We start from the raw sequence: 10,825 nt of genomic DNA, 5'->3' as shown, positions 1-10,825 counted from the left end.
ATCGAATTTTTCAGGTACAGGGCCAGATATTTAGGCCTGGAAATGGATCAAGGTAGATCGAGGAGATCTTTGGTGGTTGAACAGCAAACAAACAAGCAATTTGACTTGCTTAACGCTGGTCACACGGCAAGACGCTGACTCTACACACACAAGACGTGTCAAGTAATTCAGAATAAGTTCAAATTTTTCTAGAACTCTTATAATTGCCTGCAGTGAGCTTTCCCAGTCCTAACTTTTGGTACCTGGAAGTGAAACAAAAAATTTGTGAGCGGAGGTCTATTGCGAGGCAAAAATCCGAAAATTTAACAAAAACGTAAGAACGAAAGAAAAGGAAAGAAAAGAAGAGAATGGGGGTTCCCCCATTTTGCAACTTCCGATCTGTAGAACAGGTTCTATGGCTTTAGAACAGCAGCGGCGCCATTTTGATATTAGCTTTTTCCTTACGTTAGAGATTAGAATCTCTAATTTGGTACAAAAGCAACTCAAAGTTCCTTACTCATGATTTTCGTTTTCGTAGAGCTAAAGTAAGGATTCGAACCAACCTAGAGTCTAGGACAACTACAAATTGTTTGTTACTCTTAGGGAACTAATGAGTAAGGTTATATTACTAATGCTAGGTTTCTTTCCTACACAACATTAAAAAAAACATTAAAGTTTGAAATCATGCACTTAATACAAAAGACAAATTACTAAAGAAAGAAAAGTGGAGAGCTAATCCTCCTCATGTGAAACTAACATTTAGTTGTTGATTTGAAAAGGTTTATTGATTCTTCCTAGACTCATAGACAAGCCCCTAATGGAAGAAAACTTGATCCCTAGCATGCATGGCTCACTTAAGAGCTCATACATGCTAGCAAGTGGAACCAAGCAATGACTTATCTCTAAGCTCATTGCTTTGATTCCTAACTAGACACTACACCAACTATCATTTTGGGATAGGATGTAGAGCTAGTTGTTCTTCCTAACAACCTACCAAACCAACAACAATTGTTTTTCCCTCACATGAGTTGGATTAACTCCCCAAAAAGGAAGTTAGCTCATGATCCTTGGGACAAGGAAATTACAACTAGAAAAACAAAAAGAGAGAGAAAGAGGAAGAAGATAAACAATCAAACTCACTTCTTTTTATTTTCTAGAAGAAAACAAATGTTTCCTCCATTAAAACTATTACAAACTTCTTACCAAAACTAAAAACTAAAACTTATGATTTTTTTTCACTAAGGAACTAAAATAATGCCATGTAAGGAAAATAAGTCAAGGGAGTAAATGGAGTGTCCCCCACCCTTGTCTAATTTCTTCTCCATTTGAGAGAAATCTCATTTCCTCCCACGTGAATCATCAAACCACATTAATTCATTTTTATCCACCACATTAAAACAAAGTGACACCTTGCCTTTTTTTTCACTATTAACACCTAATCTAATTTATTACATGCAAGGTGTCAACTTTGCACCAATAATTTGTTATTTTTGTCTTGACATGCTCCATGATTGATGACTCATCCAATCTTGTGGTCTGCGTGATAGTGGGTCCATAATGCAGTCGATGGCGGTCCGGTATTTTGGGCAGTTTTACAACTTCCCGCCTATGCGTAGAGTTCATTGCCCTGATTGTCTGAGCAGCTCTCTTGTCGCATTCGAAGTCCTGGTTTGAGAGGTAGGGGCTTTAGAAGTTTGATGCTTCTGTGCAGATTTAGAAGAATTCATATATACGCCGTTCCTCGTGCTTTATCATAGGTTTAACCAATATTTCCATGTTTACTGCAAATACCTGCAAAAGTATGAAAACATATTTATTTCATGATTATTAAACACATAATTAACCAAATTTATATGTCTCAATGGGGTTTCATAATACACTTTTGGGTGCTTATCAGGGAAACTAACAAAAGTTAAAGAAAAGGGCGATACTCATATTGACCCTTATGCTAAATATATGGAAAAATCCCTGTTTCCCCAGAGACTAGCTATGCTAAAGAAGGACGATAATTTTGATGAGATTAGAGAAGTTTTCAAAAATTTAACTATAAACCTACCTTTCCTCGAAGCTATAAAATGTATTCGAAAACACGCTAAGTTTCTTAAAGATTTGTCCACCACAAAGAGGAAAATATACATACCTAAAGAAGCCTTCTTAACATAACAATTTCCCTCTTTATCTGAGCACAACGGAATCGTTAAGTACAAGGACCCTAGTCGTCCCACTGTACAATGCACTTTAGGCGATACTTTCACCACAACTGCTCTTCTAGATCTAGGGGCAAGTATTAACTTACTCCCATTTTACCTTTATAAACAACTAGGTATACACGATCTAAAACCGACTAAAATGACTTTGCAGTTAGCCAATCATTCGATTAAGTATCCTAAGGGCGTAGTTGAAAATATTCTTGTTAAAGTACAAGACTTCTATTATCCATCCGATTTTGTCAATCTAGACATAGAAGTCGCCCATGACTCTGTTCCTATCATCTTAGGGCATCCTTTCTTGGCAACTGCCAGTGCCCTCATTAATTGCCGCAATGGTTCGATATCCATTTCCTTTGGAAACCTTACTATTGAGGTAAATGTTTTTAAGATGATACAACAAATACCAGACATGACTATAGATGGCGAAATTAGTATGATAGAAAGTCTTGCTCAAGATTATTTTAATAAAACTTTTCCAGAAAATCATATGCACTAATTTCTTTCTTTTGGTAGTACTGAGGATTCTTACATCCAAGAAGTACATACCCTCTTAGAATCTACTCCTATCCACGATATAGCTCTTGAGCTTGAAAAACTCATTCTTGAACAAATCTGCATTGCAGAGGAGGAAGACCCTCTTGAATCCCTCATTCCTACTCCTCCCACCCCTGAGCTTAAACCTCTTCCCGCCGAGTTAAAGTACATTCATCTTGATCTGGATGGCACTCATCAGATTATTATATCATCTCAGTTATCTGCTACTGAAGAGGAAAATTTGATCAGGGTTATTCGTGAACATCGTTATGCTATTGGTTGGTCTTTAGACGACATTAAGGGTATTGACCCTAGCGTATGCAAACATCGCATACATTTAGAGGATAATGCGAAAACCTCCCGTGAGCCACAACGTCGTTTGAACCCTGCTATGAAGGAGGTAGTTAGAGCGGAAGTTTTAAGATTATTTGATGCTGACATTATATACCCCATCTCAGATAGTGAATGGGTGAGCCCAGTTCATGTAGTCCCTAAGAAATCAGGTGTTACAGTCATTCGTAATGCCGATGGAGAGTTAGTTTCCACCCGAATTCCTATAACGTGGCAGATTTGTATTGATTATAGGAAGCTTAATTCTATGACGCGTAAGGATCACTTTCCTTTATCCTTTGTCGACCAAATGCTTGAACGTCTAGCCGGCCATGCTTACTATTGTTTTTTAAATGGCTACTTTGGCTATTTTTAGATTATTATTGACCCTGATGACCAAGAGAAGACTACATTCACATGCCCCTTTGGTATGTATGCATATAAAAGAATGCCTTTTGGCCTTTGTAATGCACCTGGTACTTTCCAGCGTTGTATGCTGCATATTTTTAGTGACATGGTGGAGAAATTCATGGAAGTATTTATGGATGATTTTTCCATTCATGGTCATTCCTTTGAAGATTGTCTTTCAAATCTTTCTAAAGTTTTGAAACGGTGTCAAGAAAAGAACTTAGTCTTAAACTGAGAAAAATATCATTTTATGGTCACCAAAAGCATAGTTTTAAGTCATATTGTTTCTAAAAGTGGAATAGAAGTGGATAAAGTTAAAATAGATAAAATAGCATCTCTCTGCCTATACCACGGACTGTTTTCACCCCTTATAATAACTAGTAGTCAATCAAATCGCATGGTGGATTAAACCCCTTATAATATCTTTATTCATTATTTAAATTCATTGTTTTCACCCTTAAATCTACTATTTTGATTCTCACTAGTAAAGCATACTTCTAATCTAAACTTGCATCCAAGTAGTGTACGACTAGAGTTTGGCAAACACGACTACTCCTCCCTTTACCAATATGTTTAGAGAGTTTCATCAATGATTTATATGCATGTTTATGTACTGTTTAGCAATTGTTTTGGTAGCATCAATCGATTTATTATCACTTTCCAAGATGCCCCCAGTGTCTTGGGTTTTTCCTTTCATCATACCTGAAATTACACTTCTCAGTCTCTGATTGATCTCCCCTGATCTCATGTAATCCGTATGCTTTTGGGAATCAGATGACTTGATAGAACGTACTGGGCACAGCACGCATGTCATGTATCTACTTCCTTCCCAAGATTGGATTGTGATCGGAATGGTGTTTAATGACTACAAACTTTGTCATCACAGTTTGAGGTCCAGCTCGAACTGGCAATTTTATCTCTCCAGCGGCCTTGGTAGAGCTTCCATTAAAACCGTACAAGCTGAACTGTGGTGCTTTTAGATGAGTGTCATTGAGACTGATGCATGTGAACGCTTTCCAGATAAAATGTTCACAGAACTACCATAATCTACCAATATCTTTTGTACATCATAACCTTCGATACACAAAGTGATTAACAATGCATTATCATGTGGTGACATCACCTTCAATAGGTTATCAGGAATGAACATAATTGCTCCTGGAATGTTAGCCGATGCCAGACTCTGATTTATTGGAATAGCTCGACATTGACCTCGAGCACCTCTTTTACCATTGAAATCTTTCTTATTTTATCTCGAATGATTTTCTTCTGTGGTATCACCCCTTTGTAGATCATATTGATTACTCCAAGGGGTTTCTCATGTATGGTTGCAGTCTCTGCAGGTCTGACATCAGCTCTGAACTCTAGTAACTTGCCCTCTTTCATCAACCTATCAATCTCTTTCAACAGTTGCAAACATCTGTTTGTCTCATGATTTTCAACCTTATGAAAGTGGCAATAAGGCATACCCTTTATTTCCCTGGGAGTATACTGTGGCCATATTACAAAATCTTCTTTTGTCATCCTTCTTAAAATATCTTCAGGTGTGGTATTGATGGCAATAATTTTTTTAGGATCTAGCTGTTCTTTTAGTGTTCTCTCATATCTCCTTCTTTGGTGTGGTTGATTATCCCGATTTGTATAATTCTCTTCAGGTCACTTGTTGTATGATCTCGAGGAGTCTCAACTCTCATGTTGATCTCGATTATCCTTTTCTTTCTTTCCTGACTCTGATACTTGCAGTTAATTTTGCGTAGTGGCTACTTGTATCCCTTCTTCCACTCGAATATCTCTGTCAGCTTTGTCATATAACTCCTATAGACTTTTAACTTCATTGCGTAAGAGATATTTTTGTATATCTGATTTTGGTATCACACTTGTTTGGAAAGCCATGATAGCTGTCATTTCAGACTCGTCAATCCTCTCCATTAATTGAGTTTTGGCCTTGAATCTGGCCAAGAAATCTTTCAATGACTCCTTATTTCCTTGTTTCAACTGGAATAGAACCGACGCCTATTTCGACTTTACCCTCTAATGATCATAATTGATGATGAATCTCTCCTCGATCTCACTAAAGCAAGAAATGGTCCCCTCAGGTATTGTATAGAACCACTTCAGTGCTTTGTCTTTTAGGCTTGAAGAAAATGACCGACATAGCACGAAATCCCAATACTCAGTTCTGTGATACATCGAGAATTGGTGTCGATAGCTGAAGAGATGGTCCATGGGGTCAATGGTCCCATCATATTGTGTGAATTTAGGATTTTTGAACTTTGGGGGTAGTGGCACCCTTTCTATTTACTTTTTCAATGGGTTTCGACCTACACCATCGGCCAATTTATGAACCGAAGCTGATACCTTTTCGAGTAGCTGGTCCCCAAATTGCCTCTGCATTATCTCCTATACCATTTCTTTCGTGATTGGCTAGGGTGCTTGTTTTACCTCTTCTTCTTGCACCACCTTTAGTGTCGATTTCGCCACTAAATGTACCTCCTCGAGGTGGCTTTTCCTCACTTCTTCTATATGACTATTTCTCACCACTGGAGTGCCTGAACTTGATTCAACCCCATCTTTCTCGTACAAAGCTTCCATTGCACGCTTCTCATTCTCTTCTCTCACAGCTTTGTTTTCAACCATTAAAACTTTGTTATGCTTCTTCAATTCGTTAAACTTAATAAAATTTGTATAGAAATCTCTTCCTTATGCACTTCTTCTACTTCTTCCACTAATCTGCTTACCGAACGCCTTGTTCTTCTTTCCTCATTCTTTGATGTGCTTGCTTTATTTACCACACTCTTACTAGCTGGTGCACGCTTACTAGGAGCCATTGAATAACTACTGATTTGAGGAAAGATCTCAACCACCAAATCACACTGAACAGATCAACAAGATCGCGCTACAAAAGGGAGAAAAACCAAAAAACCTGATCTTTCAAGCTGGAGTAGCATGGATGACGCTAATGTAATGATCAGTGTAGTGATCTGTGGATACTAACTAAGATCAAATAGGTTTGATCTACAACTTAGGTTTTAATGAAGTAGAATTGAAGATTGATATGAATGAAACTAAAGCTTTTTTTTATTGAATATCAGTGTTGATTATACAATTGCTCTAGTCGTTTCTCTCTTTCTCTCTCCAGTTTATGACAATTTTTGTGGGGGGAACATAATGATCTCTTTCTTCTGATTTAGTCTTTATATAGTGTTTCCAACTAGCTTTGACCCAATCAAATCATGACGCGTGCCCATCTTTTTTTTCCTCCTTTTCTTCCCGTTCAAACCTGCAACATATGAAACTAACAGAGATATCTCGAGTTAGTTATGGCATTACGGGCTGAAACATATGAAACTAACATAGATATCTCGAGCTAGTTATGGTATTACGGGTTGAAACATATGAAACTAACAGAGATATCTCGAGTTAGTTATGGCATTACGGGCTGAAATATCGGCATGACGATATTTGCCCACGACAATTAGCCAATAAGCCAATTATAACATGTTTGATTATATCTGCTGTTGAGTCACTCCGTTCCGTTAAGGTTGTGTCACCTAATTAGAGTTTTAACGCAAAACAATCTTCATCCCACATCCTTTTCTCACCTGTGAAATCTGTTGTTGAGAACACAACTGCTACTGTTACAGGATCAAGTCCCTATTGAAAGAATATATATTCATCTTCAGTAAAATGCGAAATTCAATAAGGGTTAACTAGTGTTACTCCCTCCCCAAACCTATACACACAAAAAAAGTCAAATTGAGTTGACCGTCAAATTAGGGTCTCTAAATTCTTGGTGACGGGAATCTGTGCGTATAATTGGTAAGACAAAAGCTTTTTTTTTTCATAGTTGACTTGCACGGATTGTCATTGTGAATTTAGAGCTTGAGTGAACTTAGATTTGTTAGGTGTCAGCGTCGTTAAAACAAGAGACAAACTCTTAATGATTGTGTCAACGACATTTCTGATTTCTAACAGATTTCTATATCTTAACAAACTTGTATGGAAGATGCCTTTGACACACTTATCTTAACAAACTTAGCATGATTTCGTTGTATCCACATTTCTAACATCAGCAACATGGCAACTCGGCCATTGTACCTGAGATTTTGGTCCTTTGAACTGCCCGACACTTTAAATTTATCAATTTATTTTAGAAGATACCAATCAGAGCTATCCATTTGAATTCCCATAGCTGTAGCAAACCATTATGATCGAGACCAAGCACATTGTTAAAAACGATGTTCAGGAGTTTAAGTATGATGAGAACATCAAACACAAGACATATCTCCTCTAAATTGTTTGGTCCTGAGCGTATCCCCAGCAATAGTGTAATACCATGAAAAAATAGATATAAGAGCAGTTATGGTGATCAATAATTAAACTAATCAGGCATACTGGTAGGATACATTGCTGCTGTAGTCTATGGTGTGCTCCCTGCTGCCTTTGGAATCTTATTATCCATTGCAATCAAAACTTTTTTTGAGAGCCCACATGAGCTTTGGACGGATTCCAGGTTTTAGTCCCTTGCATTTGTAGGCCTCTGTGTCATTAGTGTTCTATTTACACTAGGTTTGCTAATTAAATTGATTTGCAGTTCTTGCATCAGCTATTCATTCCTTGTTAAAAAAAATTTGGATCTGAAGAGGTTTTGGTTGCCCTGCCTCAATGATTTGCTTTAGAGCAGGTAATACTCTAGTGAATTTTCTGATAGTGAATGCTTGTTTACCTCGATAGGCAGATTGAAGTTCAGTCTGAACAAGCATATTTATATTATCTAGGGTTAGGCCTTTGTACCTATACCTGTAAGGTTGTAACATTGAAGGAATGTTCCTTTAGAAGTATAGTATCATGCAAATGTCTACTGATAATGGCCATTACTTCACTAGATTCCTTTGTTTATTTGTTAGTTCAAAAGTCACGATTTGTCGCATATGTGGGTAGAAACCCATGAGGTAATGATAAACATAGGTGAAGGACATATATGAATCTATTTGATTCAAATACTAATGTTTGTGTCGGGTGTGTGATGGGACATATACTAATTTGCAGCACTAGCAATCCAAGGCCACAAGTCAGCGCACTCCGGCCTTACCAATAGGGCCAGTGATAGCAGATCCTATCATTTTACCTTTCGGGTTCACTATGATTCCAACATTATCTTCAAAGTACATGAAGACACCATCCTTTTGCCTCCACGACTTCCTCTGGCGAACAACTTCAACATGCATTACCTTTTTTCGGAGATCAGGCTTACCTTTCTTCACGGTTGCCATCACCATGCCACCAACACAAGCTGAAGGGAGCCTGTTCAGCCTACCTGCTTTGATACCTTTCACAGAGATAATGTACACGTTCTTGGCTCCAATGTTATCAGCACATTTAATTGTAGCAACCACTGGAAGACCTAGTGACATCCGGAACTTGTTTCTGGCAGAACCACCATGTCCTCATTTGGAACATCTCTAAAAATCGCCTTGTTGCTCTCTATCAAATGATGATTAAGGTTTAACTTAATTTATTCACCTTTGGGCATGCTTGTATGTTTCAGTTTTATAAACATTTGTTAATTTTTCTGCAGTACAAATAGTATCGACTGTTGTACATAATGGACTGTATTATTGCTAAGCATAATGAACTGGTGGCATTGAATCCAACAGAAAGGTGAAACCCATTCTAATGTTGCATGAGTACCTGATATACCTTGGCAACAAATAGTACAAGTGGCAGCGAACTTCTTTTCAGGATTCTTGGACCAGGTTTCTTTAGAGCAAGTGTTGTCCATATCCTTGGTGCACTTTTTAGATTCAGGATTCTTGGACCAGGTATTTCTTTTGAACAATTTTTCATAGATTTATATACATGGTCTGAAACTCATTTAGGTTCGAATCTACTGAGTCTTCACATATTTGACTGGATCAAATTGTCGCTTCAAAAGCAGGCCTAGGCTACTCTAGTTTGATCAGGGATGAAGGGATACAACATAAGGCATCGGTCAAAAGGTTGGCCTTGCTATATGAATATGACAAAATTACTTGTAGTCCATGGCTCCATCATGTCTTTGGAATCTTGCTATCCATTGCAATCAAAACATTTTTTGAGAGCCCACATGAACACGAATGGATTCCAGGTTTTGGTCCCTTGCATTTGTAGGCCTTGGTGGCATTGGTCTGCTTTTTATACCAGTATAATATTACCTTTTTGGAGTTGCAGGAGGTAACCTTTTCAAACACATTTGTTCCATGTATTTTGAGAAGGTGGTGTACCAGGAGAGGAGAGTAGGTGGTTTGACAAGCCTTCAAATTCAAGGATTGCTAATTAAATTTTAAATCCTGGTCTGCTTCAAGCCTTCAACATCTTGGCTATATGCTAAAAAAATTTCTTTTATTCAGTGGGTCTATTAGTGTGAGGTTATCAACTGACGCATCAAACTTGAAAGGTCTAGTTGGTGACTGTTTGGCCTTCTAGATGGGTTCAGAACATGTCAACAATTACAACAGCAGTGATCTTGTAGCTAATTGACGACCGACTTTTGTAGTCCTAGCTTTTTTTACCGTTGCTTGGTTTAGAAGCCTATGTTCAACATAAATTTTTGCAGGGTCTCGATGATGATACCAAGGTGCGTGCTTCCATCCTTAACACATAACCTGATATCCTCGTCATTATGAAAAGATAAATTGCATGTTGTACTCTATATTTCATATATCATAAGCGAGTCTTGGTGCAGGTGATGTATAAAGAAGCAGGTCTAGTTGCAAATAAATGATGTTGTCACGAACATTCAGACAATGAGGATTAGTAGAGCAGACAATGTGAGCGGTTATATTGACTTCCATCATGTCCATTTTAAATAAATACACAACACGCCAAGATGTGCAGATCTTCCAAGACATGTTTGAGTGTTCCAAACGGAAAGGTTAAAAACATGTTTTATTATAGTTCGAAAATTAGTCGATACAATACTTGAGTTCTTATCAATGGAAGTTATGTTCATATTCAACATTGTTCATTCAATTAAATTAGTTTCTTCAAAGAAATTTATTTATGTTGGGTTGCTTCTGTTGATTGGTGTTAATGTTTATGAATATGAAATTAAGGGAATGTGGTTGTTTGGGAGAGGTTTTCATTTGCAGGTTGTCATAACAATACCAGTGTAATTTAATATATATATATATATATATATATGGAGAGGGATACGCCCACTCCCAGCCATCGATATCCCCTCGAAATTAAAATAAAAATAAAGAAAGAAAAAACAAAAGAAACCCTTCGTCTCGCCCAACACCAACCAAAAAGCAAAACGAAATTCAACACCAGCAAAAAGCAAAATCAAACGAAAATAAAACAAAACAGAATTAAAACAAAAA

General features: G+C 37.5%; 1 long non-coding RNA gene and 1 pseudogene across 2 annotated transcripts; one reads left to right on the top strand and one right to left on the bottom strand.

Annotated features, from left to right (window-relative positions):
• The first annotated feature begins 7,182 nt into the window (after positions 1-7,182).
• On the top strand, positions 7,183-10,523 carry LOC147487939 (uncharacterized). Of its 2 annotated transcripts, none has more exons than XR_015201373.1 (4): positions 7,183-7,280; positions 9,040-9,283; positions 9,400-10,077; positions 10,186-10,523. It is a non-coding gene; the product is annotated as an uncharacterized LOC147487939 (long non-coding RNA). The 2 variants fall into 2 exon arrangements; XR_015201374.1 differs by having other exon boundaries at positions 7,184-7,280; positions 9,119-9,283.
• On the bottom strand, positions 7,189-9,044 carry LOC147487940 (large ribosomal subunit protein uL14x/uL14z/uL14y pseudogene; annotated as a pseudogene).
• Positions 10,524-10,825: the final 302 nt, after the last annotated feature.

The sequence above is a fragment of the Coptis chinensis genome, chromosome 7 (assembly GCF_015680905.1).
Source record: "Coptis chinensis isolate HL-2020 chromosome 7, ASM1568090v1, whole genome shotgun sequence".
NCBI lineage: Eukaryota > Viridiplantae > Streptophyta > Magnoliopsida > Ranunculales > Ranunculaceae > Coptis > Coptis chinensis.
Note: the sequence above shows the minus strand (reverse complement) of the source record. Positions and strands in the feature narration are given on the sequence as shown.